The sequence below is a fragment of the Coenobita brevimanus genome, chromosome 1, assembly GCF_032717465.1.
Source record: "Coenobita brevimanus isolate Jiangsu-jjx chromosome 1, ASM3271746v2, whole genome shotgun sequence".
NCBI classification, from domain to species: Eukaryota; Metazoa; Arthropoda; class Malacostraca; order Decapoda; family Coenobitidae; genus Coenobita; species Coenobita brevimanus.
This window is the reverse complement of record NC_136954.1, coordinates 10,060,515-10,076,699: the sequence shown is the minus strand read 5'-3', so window position 1 is coordinate 10,076,699 and position 16,185 is coordinate 10,060,515. Positions and strand designations below refer to the sequence as shown.

Genomic DNA, 16,185 nt, shown 5'->3' with positions numbered 1-16,185 from the left:
TGAAGAGGTGTGTGTGGATTTATTTGTTGTGGTAGTTGTGGTTATGGAATAAGGGTGGTAGCAATAGTAATTAAAGGGTGACTGAAGTTGTTGTGGTAGTGGAGTTGTGGTATTACTCCTTGCGGCTATGGTAAGTGTGTGTGGGACAAGAGTAGTACAGTAGGAGTGGTCGTGCTGGTAGCAGCCACAGTGGAGGTAGAAGTGATAGTGGGAGTGGTGATGGTAGGCAGTGGAGATTGTGGTGGCAGACAGTGGTAATGGTGGTGTAGTGGTAAACATAACAGGCATGGTGTAGGAATTATTAGTTATGATAATGGTCATTGGTGTTACTGATAAAGGAGACTAATAATGCCAGGCAATACTGGTGGCATGATCATGGTAATTTTTGCAGCTGTGGTGGTAGGTTTTGTTCCAACCGTTATGGTAGTGGCCATAGCCAGCCTTGTTCTCGTTGGTATAGTAGTGGTGATGGTGATGGTGGTGGTGGTGATACCTCGCAGCATTTACCGGCTGAATGATCACAGTAATTGGCGTGAAGATGGTAACCGTAATGGGTATGATGGTGGGAGCTTTGTCGATGCTGTTGGTGGCTATGGTAACAACGGTGAGGGTTACGTCGATGGTGAGAGGTAATATAACAGAGGCAGTTGTGGTGACAGGTTTGGTGACAGACTGTGCTTCAGTAATGATGGCGTCGATAATGATGGTGATGTGATGGTGACAGTGGCAGTTGGGACAGACAAACAGATAGACTGACTGACACAAAATACAGAAGAAAAAAGTAAAAACAAAGATAGAGACAGATAGGCAGAACGACCGAAGACATACGGAGTTATACATCTATCTATCTACCTATCTATCTATACACATATATATACACATACAAGAGAGAGAGAGAGAGAGAGAGAGAGAGAGAGAGAGAGAGAGAGAGAGAGCGTTTTTCGCGAGGGCAAGAAAAAATATGACTATTAAATTTGCTTTTTTGCTCGTACCCTTTTTGCTATTTCTTCGCCTGCATCGTATCCTCTTTTTCCCTCATTTTTCTTCCCTTGCTTCCTTCCTTGTCCATCTAGTGTGTATATATTGGCTTTCTCTTGGACGTTTCTCCATAATTTTACTTTAAGTTTTATTTCAGCTCTATTTTTACTGTCATCCTACACCTCTTCTTTTGCTTTCAGTGTTTTTATTCTTTCGTTCTTTGTTTCCTGGCTTCTTTCGTTCTCTTTTCTTTAGCTGTCTTTTCATTTCCTTCCTTCCGTCACCTTACTTTGACCGATTCACCTTTATCTATTTTATCTTCATCGTACTCCCCCTTCTCTCTCTCTCTCTCTCTCTCTGTATCCGCCGTGTAAGCTTGTTCTTCCCTTTGTATCTGTCTTATATGTATCTGTATTTTCTTCAATGGTATTCTATGGCCCGTCGCTTAAGGAGGCTCCCTAGCACCTTTTCCGTTGCGATTTATTTTTGGATACGGACGTAGGTTTTTTTTTTCAAGAATACTCCCCCAGTATCCCTGCTCGTCGTGAAAGGCGACTAAAAGGGTTGGCGGAGGGATAGTGCCCCTCCCCGGAAAACAACTAAATAAAAAGACAAACAATAAGCCTCGGACAAGGACTGACCAAAAGATGACGACCAAGGGCCGGACAAAGGACATGGTAATCGGAACGTGGAATGTAAGGGGAGCGAATGATGAGGTGAAAGAGAGAGAGATTGTCCAGGTGCTTGAGGGTGCGAAAGTTGATGTATGCGGAATAACTGAAACGAAATGGAGAGGTGAGAGTGTGAGAGAATGGGAATATGGATGGGGTATATGTGCAGGAGTAGGTGAGAATGACAGGACAAAAGAAGGAGTATGTATAGTTGTGGGTAAAAGATGGAAGAAGAGCATAAGAGAGTATGGATCAGTTGGGTCAAGGATTGTGTGGGTAAGATTGAAAGTTGGAATACAAATGTGGGTGATTGTGTGTGTGTATGCGCCAACGCAAGATCGTGCAAGCTGAGTGAGAGAAGAGTTCTGGGCAAATGTGGAAGTGTGCATGGAAAAGTTTGGAAGGAATGAGTGTTCTTGATTGGTGATATGAATGGTAAAGTAGGGAATGTGAAGGTGGATGGAATAGTTGGTGAATGGGGTGTTCCTGCTGAGATAGATGAGAATGGCAGTGCATTAGTGGACATTTGTGCTGGAAGGGGGTTGGTGATTGCCAATACCCTCTTCAGGCACAAAATAATCCACAGGTATACATGGCAAGTGATGAGAAGGGTGGGTGGTGAACTGAATGATGAAGGCAATGACTGATAATGTGTGTGTTGATGAAAGGATGCGAAAATGTGCAATGGATGCAAGAGCTTATAGAGGTTGGGGGAGTGGAGTTTCTGACCACTACTTGGTTGTGGCCAGAATCAAGGTCCAATTAGGATGGAGAAATAGAAGAAGGGAAGGACGGGAAGAAGGAGTATTTGTAAGGCGAGTGGAAAGGTTACAAGAGGATGAGAAAAAGGCAGAGTATAAGAGAGAAGTGGAGGAACGATTGGGCAAATATGAATTGGAGCGGATGGGGGACGTGGAAGGTGTGTGCAGGAGATTTACAGAAGAAATATGTGCAGCATGTGATGTGGTGTGTGAGATGAAGAGAAGAAGGAGGGGTGTGCAAGGAACAGCGTGGTGGAATGAAGAGGTGAGACAGGCTGTGGCACAAAAGAAGAAAGCATACAACAAATGGATGAGAAATAGGGGCGTGGAAGAAGTTGAGAGGCGGAAGAGAGAGTTATATGCAAAAGAAAGAAAGAGGTGAAAAGATTAGTAAGAGAGGGTAAGAAGAGAGCGGATGAGGATTTTGGAAGGAACTTGAGTGTAAAGTGGAGGGACTGTAAGAAAATATTCTGGAAAGAGGTGAAAAGAGTAAGACAGGGTGGAAGTGAAGTTAGCAGGGGAGTGAAAGATAAAAATGGTAGATTACTAGTGGAGAAGGGAGAAAAAATGAGCAGATGGAGAGAACACTCTAAGGAATTGCTGAACATACAGGCTGGAAGTAATGCGAGTATAAGCGGCTGGAGAATGGCTGAGAGGAGGAGGGAGGTGAGAAGACAAGAAGAAATCAGTAGGATAGAAGTTGTGGAAGCAATGAAGAAAGTTAAATTGGGGAAAGCCCCAGGAATTGATGGAGTGTGTGGTGAAATGCTGAAGTATCGGGGAGAGATAGTAGTAGAATGGACGTGGAAAATGTGCAGATTGGCCTGGGAGGAAGGTAGAGTCCCAGAGGATTGGAAGTCAGTTATAATTATTCCCTTGTACAAAGGAAAAGGGGAAATAGAAATGTGTGGTAATCATAGGGGCATCTGTCTTCTTAGTATAATAGGAAAAGTGTATGGTAGGATACTTACTGACAGAGTTAGAGAAGGAACAGAGGAATTAGTTGGAGAAGAACAGGGAGGCTTTAGGAAGGGAAGAGGTTGTGTAGATCAGATATTCATTCTTAGATCTTTAGTGGATTAGTTTCTAGAGAAGGGAAAGAAGTTGTTTGCGGCTTTCAAGGATTTGGAGAGAGCATAGGACAGGGTGGATAGTCAAGGATTGTGGAAAGTATTAAGAATATATGGAGCAGATGGGAAGTTGCTGAATGCTGTGAAGAGTATGTATGATGGTGCTAAGGCTGCAGTGCGTGTGGATGGTGAACTGAGTGAATTTTTCTCTTTGAAGGTTGGGTTGAAACAGGGATGTGTCATGTCTCCATGGTTGTTTAATCTGTGCATGGATGGGGTAATAAAAGAGGTACATGGTAGGGTAGTGAATGTTGGAGTAGACCTGGTGTGAGAAGGTAGTGTTTGGAAACTCCCTGTACTGTTGTTTGCAGATGATACTGTGTTGTTGAGTGAAGACGAAGGAGAGCTGCAAGGCTTGATGGATGAGTTTGGGAGTGTGTGTAAGAAACGGAATCTAAAGGTGAATGTAGGGAAGAGTAAAGTGATGGTCTTTGAGAGAGGTGAAGTCAGTGAATGTACAGCGAGGTTGGATGGTGAGGAATTGGAAAATGTGAGTACGTTTAAGTACTTGGGTAGTGTGATGAGTAAGGATGGAAGTTTGGAGGATGAGGTGCTTGAAAGGGTACAGCAGGGAAGAAAGGTTGCTGGTTCCTTGAAAGCAGTAATAAGAAGAAGGGAAGTGAACATGGAAGTGAAAAAGTTACTACATGACAGTATTGTGATACCAACTCTAAGGTATGGAAGTGAAGTTTGGACGTTGCTGGAAGGACACAAGTCAAGAGTGAGAGCAGTGGAAATGAGTTATTTAAGAGGAGTCTGTGGAATCACACAAAGAGACAGGCTGACAAAGGAGGATATACAGGAGCGTTGTAGTGTGGATGTGGATGTGATAGGAAGCGTTAGGAGGAATACACTGAGGTGGTTTGGCCATGTGGAGAGGATGGAGGGTGAAAGACTGACGAAGAGAGTGTATGTGAGTGAGGTGGAGGGGGGAAGACGGAGGGGGAGGCCAAGGATGAGATGGAGGGATGGGGTGGAGAGGTATATGAGAAAGGGGGGTGTGAGTTGGGAGCGGGGCAGTGAAATGGCGGGGGATAGGGCGACGTGAAGGCGATTTCTTTGTGGCCACCCCGAACGGGACTGAGGCGTCTGGCAATAGATAGATAGATAAATAGACAAAAGCAGAAGTTCGTCCCTATCAGCATGTGAGCTACGAGTCTATTGGCATGGTAACACTGTGTGAGATAAAGTTGCCTGTAATGGTTTAAATGGATGTTATTTAACATTTTTGAGTCAGAGATACTGTAAATTATGCCTCAGTTTGAGATAATATCAGTGTACAGCAGGTGGGATGATATTGACAAATACGTCGTTAATGTACTGTATAAATATTATTTAGTAAGGATTTGGACACACAGGATTAGTGCTATTGATTGCCAACGAGTATTTTAGGAAACATTATAATTTATCATGAGTACTGAAGATGGGATTACAAGACATTAATTATCAAGCCAGTCAGCCAGTAGCGAAACGTCAATATAGTGCAAGTTTCGCGATGACAATGATGTTTCTTTCTTAAATCTTGTCCCGTCCTGCATCACCACCCGTCCCTACGGTTCTCAGTCACGCTGTGCTGTCACCCACATTTTTTTTTTTTTTTTTGCTAATGCTGAAAAATGTATTTTTGTAAGTATATAACGAATGGAATAAAATTAAATGCATTCAGTAAGCATCGTTTTATCACGTTCAGAGTTATCGATCATCGGATAATCCTTAAACACAGTTATCATTAACAGGAACTAGACGTCGCTGTGGCGGTGATGGGACAGTAGGCTTCTCGTTAACATTTACATAACATTTAGGCTACACAGCCATCGTTAATATCACTGCTCTTAAACCCCTTCCTAGCCACTACCTCCCCGTCTCCGCCCTCTCCCCCCACGCACACACTTTTCACCTTTCTCCTTTCCACCAGTATCCGTCACTCCTTCCTCATGTTCCTCGTCTCCCTCCTCACCTTACCCTCTCTTTCTTAAACGCATTCACACCACCACCCTCGCACCTTCATTACATCCCCTCTGATTTGTTTTATCTTCAATATGAAAGACCATTTATAACGTGAATGCAACTGTCACAACAGGAATGAAAGAAATGAGTGTGGCGGTTTGATAAAAATATCTATCTATCTATCTATCTGTAGATAGATGGATAGATAGATTCACACGCTTGGTTACCACTAGTGAACACAAACAACCATTATAATTGCAGACCAACATGTCACACATTACAATAAGGGCTTTATGCGCTTCTCATCCACTTTCCCAAGCCCTGACTCCATCCCCATTTCCTCCCTCCTTTTCTCTGTATCATTCCTCTTTCCACACCTAAATTCCTTAGGAGAAATTTCTATGTCTCTGCCTCTTTTTATACACATTACTCTTACTTTAATACTCTTTCTCATCAAACATTTTGTCCCCATTACTTCCCTACTCATGAATATGAAGCAGTAATTTGAAGCAAATTAGAATTAGTTCTGAGTAACTGTTACGTAAGACGTAAATGCTACGATAATCTTTTAGTCCCTAACTACGGTGTCGATATCCGTTGTTTCATAAATGCATTAAACCATAAACCATAACTAATGCTGTCTTGTACTCTCATCCCAAAGTACTCAAAACGTTATAAAATGATTCGTACAATATTCGTTGGCAACATAAATAGAAATAAGCCTTTGCTTCCATCTAATATAAAATATCCATACACTAACGTCACCTTTGTCAGAATATCATCTCACCTGCTGTACACTGATATTATCGTAAACTGAGACAATTTTATACCAGACTCACAAATATTACACATTGTCCATTTAATCATACCAGGTAACTTTACCTCACAGTGTTACCAAGTCAATAGGCTTGTAGCTCACACGCTGATAGCGACGAACTTCTGCTGTCGACTGTACATTGTCGATGAAGAGCATAGTGATATTAGAATGATTTAAATAACACACAAGAGAAGAGCAAGGTGTGATAAGTAAAATAAATCGCTTGGGAAGAGGTGTTCAGGAGCTTCCTCAACCGATGAGAATACTGGCCTGTGTACGTGGTGGAGAGTAAGCCTTGGAGAAGCCACCAGCTCATACAATATTGGAAGGTGAGCATCTAGTGGTAAATTTTAAAGGCAATATTGGTGAGGAAGTGATGCAGGTTGAGGATGAGAGGGAAGAAGGAAAGAGGAGGAGAGGGATTGAGGAAGGAAAGAGTAGGAGAGGGATGGAGGAAGGAAACAGTAGGAGAGGGAGGGAGACAAAAAAATATATATATATATATATATATATATGATGGAGAGAGAAAAGGAGGGGCTTGGAGAGAGGGTAGGTAGCTAGGAAAGAGAGAAGGGAAAAAAGAAGAGTGGGAGAGAGAGACTATATAGAATAAGGGAGAGAGGAGAAGAGGGCGTCGAAAAGAGTCAAGGAAGGATGAAAGAAGGGAGGCATGTGGTAATATGAATGAGGGGAAAGGGGGGAGGATGAGGAACGAAAGAGGGGAGAAACGAGGAAGAAAGGGAGAGAAAACATTGTAACGTATAAGGAAGAGAGGGGAAGACGTGGAAGGAAAGAGCAAGAAAGGGAGGAAAAAAAAAAAGCAAAGAATAAAGGAGAGAGGGGAAGAGAAGGTAGGAAAGTGGGGAGGAAAGAAGATCTGGGAGTCTGAGGGAGAGGAGAGGAGTGGGATGGAAGAGGGGAAAGACCAAGGAAGGGAGTTGAGAAGGAGGTAGGGAAGGGGACGAAAAGAAATAATGGAAAAAGTGAAAAATGAAAAAAAAAAAAAAAAAAAACTGTGGACGAAAGAGAAGGAGTACGTAGGAAAGAGAAAGAGATAAAGATAAATGAAAAAGACACAGGAAAGAGGAAGAGGACGAAGACAAGGAGAGAGAGGGAAGAGAAAACAGGGAAGAATGAAACGAAAAGGTTATAAATGAAAGATACCAAGGTGAGAACGAAAGAGGGAGAAAAGAGAGGAGGGAAATTTTAAAAGTCAGCATACTAAAGGAAGAGGGAGAGACGGAGGAGGAGAAGGAGGAGGAGAAGGAGAAGGAGGAGGAGAAAGAGAAGGAGGAGGAGAAAGAGGAGGAGGAGGAGGAGGAGGAGGAGGAGGAGGAGGAGGACGACGACGACGACGACGACGACAAGGATTACATAGGATTACATAGGAAAGCAAACAGCAACAGACCTTATGGTCCTTTCGAGGCTACTTGTTGCAGAGAAAACTATGACTACAAGATCTAACTCTACATGCTGAAGGATAAGGATAGTAAAGCAAGAAGACTTCCCCCACCACCAAACCCTCCAGGAAAAAGTGAGAAAAACCACCATGCAGCATGGAAAAACTGAAATGGAAATTTCATAGGAAATACTGGAAAGGAAAAGTCACATTCTATAATACTTTGTCTATAAGCAACCCGATTGAATAACCTGAAAGAGAAAGTAATCAAATAAACTAATAGTTACAGCATGACATTATAAACCGGTACATTGAGTTAATGCGAAGTCTATGGACATAACTTGGAAACTACACACTGCACAGTGTGGATGTTTAGGGGTGGTGCGGCAGCCTTTTCTGGTGCTTTTTAGGGAGGCAGCAGTCAATCAGGCCCTGGCTCCGTTCACTCCACTGAGACAAGGAACTCTCCCATGTGGGACAAGTACACAAGTTTCCTCATAAAGCAGTGACCCCTGGTACATTAAAAAAATCCCGATGGCGGTCACTTGACTAACAGGGACCCTCAGAGATCCACAGTCCATCACAGGCCGAAAGTAAGAGTAGTGACCATTTACTTCGGGCTATCTGTGCAGATCCTAATCTGTGCTTATATTACTTTCTTTGCACTGAGGAGATTGAAAAATATATAAGACGGGTATCTTCGACAAAGAGGACTACACAGTGCACAGAGTGGATGTACAATGCACAGAGTGGATGTTTAGGGGTGGTGCGGCAGCCTTGCCTGGCGCTTTTTAGGGAGGCAGCAGTCAATCAGGCCCTAACTCCGTTCACTCCACTGAGACAAGGAACTCTCCCATGTGGGATAAGTACACAAGTTTCATCCTGAAGCAGTAACCCCTGGTACATTAAAAAAATCCCGATGGTGGTCACTTGACTAACAGGGACCTTCAGTGATCCACAGCCCATCACAGGTCGGAAGTAAGAGTAGTGACCATTAACTCAGGGCTATCTGTGCAGATCCTAATCTGTGCTTATATTACTTTATTTGCATTGAATAAATTGAGAAATGTATAATGATGTGAAGAGACACTATGTAAGGGTACGTTGTTTACGGGGTGTCTTGTAGACAAAAGGGGGATGAACTTACACATAGCTATAAAAACAAGTTATTCAGACAGAAACAGAGTCAGTTGAGGATTCTCGTGCAAATACTTGTCTATTTTGTTTTTGAATGTCTCAATTGAGATACTGTTCATGGTATCTGAGGGTAATCTGTTCCAGATATTTACAACTCTGTTAAAGAAGAACTATTTTCCATCATGAGTTTGGAAACGCTTTCCCATAATTTTGAAGCCATTACTGCTGGTTTGACTCAACCGGTCTATATCAAAATATTTATTCATGTCTAAGTTGTCATATCCCTTCATGATTTTGAAAACTTCAATAAGGTCCCCTCTTAACCTGCGCTTCGATAGGCTAAATAATTTAAGTTCTTCAGGGTGTTCCTTAAATCGTTTATTTCTAAGTTGTGGTATCATTTTTGTGATTCTTCACTGAATTTTCTCTAATTTTTCAATGTCCTTTCAGTACGGAGACCAGAATTGCACACAATACTCAAGATGGGGGTGTACTAGCGAGTTGTACAAGGCAAGTGTGACTTTTTCTGATTTAAACTCAAAAATTCTTCCAACAAAACCCACCAGCTTGTTTGCAATTTTAACTACCTAAGTGCACTGCTTACTTGGTTTTAGGTCATTTGATATTATCATACCAAGATCCTTTTCATTGTCTGTACTTGATAACTGGATATTGTTCATTTTGTATTTCGCATGGACGTTGTTACTTTCAATATGAAGTACTTTACATTTTTCTGTGTTGAATTTCATTTGCCATTTTTCTGCCCAGTTTGCTAAAGTATTAAGGCCATTTTGTAACTGCTGCCACTGTAATTCTGAAGTTACTTTACTGGTTATTTTAGTATCATCTGCAAATTTGGATACTTTACAATTTAGACCCTCATCAGTATCATTTATATAGATAATAAGAAGTATCGGTCCAAGTACTGAGCCTTGGGGAACGCCGCTGATCACATTACGCCATTTGGATTCCTTTCCGTTTATCACAACTCGCTGTTTTCGGTCCGAAAGCCAGTCTTGTAACCATTTCTGCGTATTTCCTTTTATTCCATATGCTTCTATTTTTCTCATGAGACGCTTCTGAGGGACAGTGTCAAATGCTTTCTGAAAGTCGAGGTAAATTATATCTACTGCTCTTGAGTCATCGTATGATTTGTAAACATCATGGAAGAAGTCCAGTAAGTTAGTTAAGCATGAACGACGATGTCTGAATCCATGCTGCGAGTCTTTAATTATATAATTTTTTTCTAGATAATTAACTATTTTATCTCTTATGATTTTTTCCATTAACTTGCACACTATTGATGTTAAGCTGATTGGTCTGTAATTTCCTGGGTGCGATATATTTCCTTTTTTGAAAATTGGTGTTACATTTGCTAGTTTCCATTCGCATGGAACTTTCCCAGTACTTAACGATTTGTTGAATAAGACAGAGAGTGGCAGCAGTAACTCATAATTTGCTTCCTTAAGAATTCTCGGTGATATTTTATCGGGGCCAGGGGTTTTGTTTATGTTCGTACTATTTATGGCTGAAAGGATATCTTTATTATGGATAGCATAGTTACTAAAGGACTGCTACTTGCTTGGTTTGTGGGTAACTAGGTTTCTGGTGGTGTTTTCAACTGTAAAAACAGACGCAGAGTAATCGTTAAGAATGTTTGCCATTTCGACCTCATTTTTCTGTGTTTGCCATTGTTCGTTTCTAAAGGACCTATCGATGTAGTCATAACCTTTTTCTTTCTACTGTAACAGTAAAATTCTTTAGGATTTGATTTGCAAGTATTAGTAATGTGGATCTCCAGTGCTCTTTTGTTTTGTTTAATAAGTCTTTTCGATATGCGGCATAGATTTTCATACTTTAATTTATCATCACTGTTTTCTGTAGTTTTATATTTATGGAATGCCTGTTTTATGGCCATTAAGTTACTTTTAATTTCACTGGACCACCACTGGTTTAGTATTACCAGCTGGACGCCTGTTACGTAGTGGTACACATGACTTTACTTCATTAAATTTTTTGGTGAATATTTCCCATGCTTGGTTTATGTCATTGGTTTCAGACATTTCATTCCAGTCTGTATTTGTGAATAGCGCTCTAAGCCTGGTGAAATCAGCTCTACGATGATCTGGGACCTTTTCTCTGCTCACTGTTTCTTTAACTTTTTCAGTAGTAATATTAAATTGTATAATTCGATGATCACTGGAACTAAACTCAGGTCCTATTTCAACGTTGCCGACTAGGTTATCATTTGTAGTCAAGATGATGTCTAGGATATTGTTTCCTCTCATTGGGTATTCTACGTGTTGGGAAAGGGCACTTTTTTGAAGATTCGTATAAAGCTCTTGTCCTGAGTGTGCCAATAGCTGTTCACCCCACTTTGTTACCGGTAGATTAAAGTCTCCAAATATTACTCTATCCTCTTGACAACAACTTCTGCAATTTGATCATAAAGCTTTTCATCTGTCTCATTTGACTGGGCTGGAGGACGATAGACGAGACATATATTTATCTGTGTGAATTAATACTTAGTTGAACATACAGTAACTGGCATCTATGTTGGCAATACGGGGTTTGGATAGCACAAAGGGGTGGAGACTAGTTTTCACATATAGTAAAACACCGCCGCCAGCTCGATGTCGTCACTCACAGCTGATAATATTGTACCCTGTTACTGAGTATTCCGCTAGAAAGTCACGGTCAGATGTGTTAATCCAGGACTCTGTGATGCCAACAATGTCATAATTTTCTAGGTAAATAAGAGATTCTAAATCCTCAAACTTGTTACGTAGACTACGTGCGTTAACATAGCAGACTCTAATTCCGTCCCAAACAGTTGATGATCTGACTTTGCGAATATTTACGTTGAGGTTACTGCTCCTGGACGTGCCTCGTTTCTTGATTTGAGGTGAAGGAGGAGGAGGAGAATGTAATTAAAAAGGAAGAGAAGGAAGGAAGACTGAGGAAGAGGCGAGACAAGTGGAGGGAAAGAAGAAAGAAGCTTGAGAGATGGAAGGGACGAAGAAGGAAGGTGGAGGGAAGGAAGGAAACCGAGAAAAAAAGGACAAGTGGAGAGACGTGGCTTTAGTTTGGGGAAAATTATTTGAAGGGCGTGAGGGAAAGGAAGGAGGGATGCTGAGTCAAGAAATATATCAGGCTAAGTGTTTGTGCGTGAGGCGGTGAGATATAAGGGAAAATAGGAATAATTCTGACTTTAAGTTTAAGGAGTTGTGGACCAAGGTAGAGACCAAGACTAAGAAGAAATGATGGCAGAGATGACTGATACAGAGGAAAAGATACAGGTGCTTGATATGCAGGAAATTATACAGTATAAAGGTGCTTAATACGGAGGAAACGATGTTACTATTATGGTGTTTGATAGAGGAAATGATGATACAGTATAAAGGTGCTTGATACAGAGGAAATGATGAAGTATACAGGTGTTTAATACAGAAGAAATGATACATTATAGGGTACTAGATACAAAGGGCATGATGATACACAATACAAGTGCTTGATACAAAGAAAATGATGATACAGTATGAAAGTATTTCAGAATGTAACTTTCACTCCATGCTGCTGCAGCTGCATGTTATTCTGGCTACCGTCATTTTTATTCTGGTCAGGGAACCCACTGCCTTTCAAATGGTTCACGATTTTTTTATTCTAACCTGACCTGCATTATCAATCCCTCCATCTTCACTGATGAGCTGCAACGATTGATGAACAACAGAATACAATGCTAGTAAGGAAGACGTGCTATGGACAGCATGCAGGGCTGTAGCATCGTCTTTTTGAACCACTGAGCTACATGAAACAGTTGCAAATGGACGAAAGTCTGGGCCAAGTTAAGGTGAAAAGAGTACAGAGACCACGAGACGCCATACCAACGATGAATATAGTTGTCTGTTTGAAGCAAGACATATTAGTCCTCTAGGGATCTGATAGAGCTGAAGTGATTTTGAGAAAAGTTGTATGCATTATAAAATAAACTGACAGACAGACAGACGGACGGATGAGAGAGAGAGAGAGAGAGAGAGAGCGAGAGAGAGAGAGAGAGAGCTTATTTGGAGGCATTCAATTTTCTCTTCCGCATACACCCTTCCATCTCACAAAAGTAAATACCTCAATTCCCTTCACCGCCGGCACAAGGACTGATGCTGATATAGTAATTACAGACTTCTTCCTTTTGGCTTATTGTACGGTAGGCATCGAAAGTCCTGTCGCCTTTCCAGCTTCTCTCTCTAAGCACATTAGTAATCAGAATCCGCAGCAACCGAGAGAGAGAGAGAGAGGCAGGGGAGGCGACAGGACTTCTGATGCTGACTTTCCACCCCCGTGTTTACTGTATATGTTATCTATTTTAATCAAACACACTGACAGTCAAAGAAATACAACAGATTCAAGAGCCATACTGTCACCTTAAACTCTCCTACGTCGTAACCATGGTCCGCTGTTCAGTTCTATGGTGGTCATTCCAAAGTTGTTTGAATACATGAGCAGCAGTTGGCAATGACACTCGTGCAGGCTAGAACTGCTTCGAACCATCAATATGTCACAGGTGTGTAAGGCCACGACTATCTTTCAATCTGAGGTAAGAGTGATAAGTAACTATGACTCTTGACTGCATGAATTACTTTTTCCTTTTTACTCTAACCTGTCCTAAAATAGCCATCTCTTCATCTTGCATGCTGAGTTGTAACAATGCATTAACACTAGAATACGAACCTAATCACAGTGCTACGAAAAGGATGTAGATCCGTAGCCTTGTTTTTTCTGGCACTAAGCAACAAGTAACAGGCTGCAAAAAGACGAAAATCTGGGCCTGGCTAGAGTACAAACGGTATAACCCTGTCGCAGCTGCGAAATTTTGCTATACACTTTTTGCTATAACTTGGCCTAAAACTGACATCTCTTTATCTTGAATGCTAAATTGTAACACAGATAAATACTAGAATATGATGCTTGTCACAAGAAAGAGCAATAAAAACGATGAACAGCCGCAGCATTGTCTCGTCTGCCGCAGAGCTACGTGAAATAAACTTCTAAAGGATGAAAATCTGGACCAAGTTAATGTGAAAGTACTGCGATAAATAATACACAGCCAAGGAATTTTGCCAGTAGATAATACACTGATGCCAAAACACCTCACTCGCCAACAATTACAATACTTTTATTCAGTACATTCCGACATGCATCAGTCTCAGCCGATCAACTGAAAATAAAAATAAGTTTCAAAATCTACCAGGCCTTCCAATAACGATAATATATTTCAAATCAGTACTTACCATTACGAACCAATATTTGAAAATCCCAAAGCAGTTTTTAAAAAATTCTTTTTACCTCCCCCCCCATAAAAAAAGCAAAGCAATCACGTTAACCTACCATGCTTCCCAATAAATAATAATAATAATAATAATAATAATAATAATAACAATATTAATAATAATAATAAGAGGAGGAAGAAGAAAAATGAGCAAAAACTTCACCGACAACCGACACAACGCATTTGTTCTGGACTCCCACATTTCTCATTCCTCTCCGAATATATCAGAAGCCTTCTTTCGTCACTATATGGGTATGAGACACCATTTTCTTGTAATATCTACCACTGTCGCAGCAAAAGTACTGTACCAGGGTGTCCACAAAAAGGTTAACATTACTTATGATGTTTTACTAAACAACTCTTCTTTTTTCAGGTTGTGTTCTAGACATGTGGGAGTTTCTTTCCTGAAAGTTTCATCATCCTAGCTCAACCATGACACTCTCAGTCGAGCAGTGGACAAAAATTGTGGAATTTTTACAAGAGACTAAATCATTCATACAGACTCAAAGAGATTATTGGAAACACTTTGGTGTTACAGATGTCCCATCTATACCAGCAATCCAGAAATTTGAAAGCCATGGAACCTGCCAGAACAGACATCGTGGAAATTCTGGAAGAAGGAAATCTGCTCGTACCAATGCAAACTTCGAGTCGGTCCGTGAGTTAGCATCCCGAAGTCCGAAGAAATCGCTTCATAGGCTTTCACAAGAACTTGGCATGTCAAAATCTTCTGTCCAAGGAATTTTGCGACACGACCTCAAGTCATACCCGTATAAAATTCAAATAAGTCAGACTCTGACTGACAATGCCAAGGCCCTGCATGTCCGAATATGTGAATGGTTTAACCCGCCCCATCCCGACATTTTCTGGGCAGTGGTATGCCCCAGTCCCAACAGTTTTGGACCTTTTTTTGGGGGGCTCAAACATCCGCTTTTGGTGAGAAACATCAAAAATTCATAGAGAAATCGCTCACCTGAGGTTTGAAATACTCGATCCAGGTAGGAGTACCTCCTTACCTTACAGGGTTTTCTATCAGGCTGGCTGCAAAGAAAACGAGTTCTATGGGAGGATAACTATTCTACACCACTCATAAACGGTATTTATTTATTTATTTGGTACGAATTTATATGTAGTACGAGAGTATATTGGTTTTCAAACGGTAATATAGGCATTATAAGCATTGTTTCACTCACTCATCACCATTCTTGACCTTTTTTTGCCACATTACCTGATCATCATTTCTGACTGTTTCTTCCTCTAGTGTTTGTCCTCCACATTGTCATCGACTGGGGAATCACTCTGGCCCTGAATTTCGTACCGTGGCATGACATGGCTTTACTGGCCAGGTCACTGATAACAGGTGAATTGCTGAGAAAAGGTCATGCAGGGGGGGGAGGAGGTCATGCTGGGTAAGGCATTGTCCCTGCCTGGCATCTTGTAGAGGAAGGTGTCCCGTGTATATGTGCCACAAAGCACTCACGAAAATTGAAAATGGTGCCAATTAGGGACCTTGCAATGTTGCTGCGTTAATTTACGTCTCCGGGATATGAATGCACATCATGTGAGGACGTGAATTCACGTCTCCGGGATGGGGCGGGTTAACCAAATGCTGGAAGAGGACGAAGAATGGGTTAAAAACGTTTGGTTCTCAGATGAGGCACATTTTCATTTGGATGGCGTAGTGAACAGCCAGAACTGTGGCTTTTGGGGGACAGAGCCTCCTGACTTTGTAGCCACAAGGCCACTCCATAGCAAGAAGTGCACTGCCTGGTGTGCATTAAGCACTAAAGGGATCATCGGACCCTTCTGGTTCGAGGATGACGAAAGAATGCGGTGACGACAAGAATGCGAGGATGACGACAAGAATATGGTTAATCATGCGAACCATCGCACCGCCATAAGGAAATTTTGTGGTTGTCTCTGTCGTCGTCGCTTGACCTTGAACATGCAGTTGTTCCAGCAGGATGGGGCCACACCCCACACAGCATCTGAGACTAGAAATCTATCTGAGTAGTTTCAGGA

The 16,185-nt window shown here is 41.5% G+C and overlaps 1 protein-coding gene across 1 annotated transcript in view; it reads right to left on the bottom strand.

Moving 5' to 3' along the window:
- Positions 1 to 16,185, bottom strand: part of LOC145413995 (glutamate receptor 1-like) — an 802,643-nt gene that overhangs the window by 222,605 nt on the left and 563,853 nt on the right. The window lies entirely within an intron of this gene.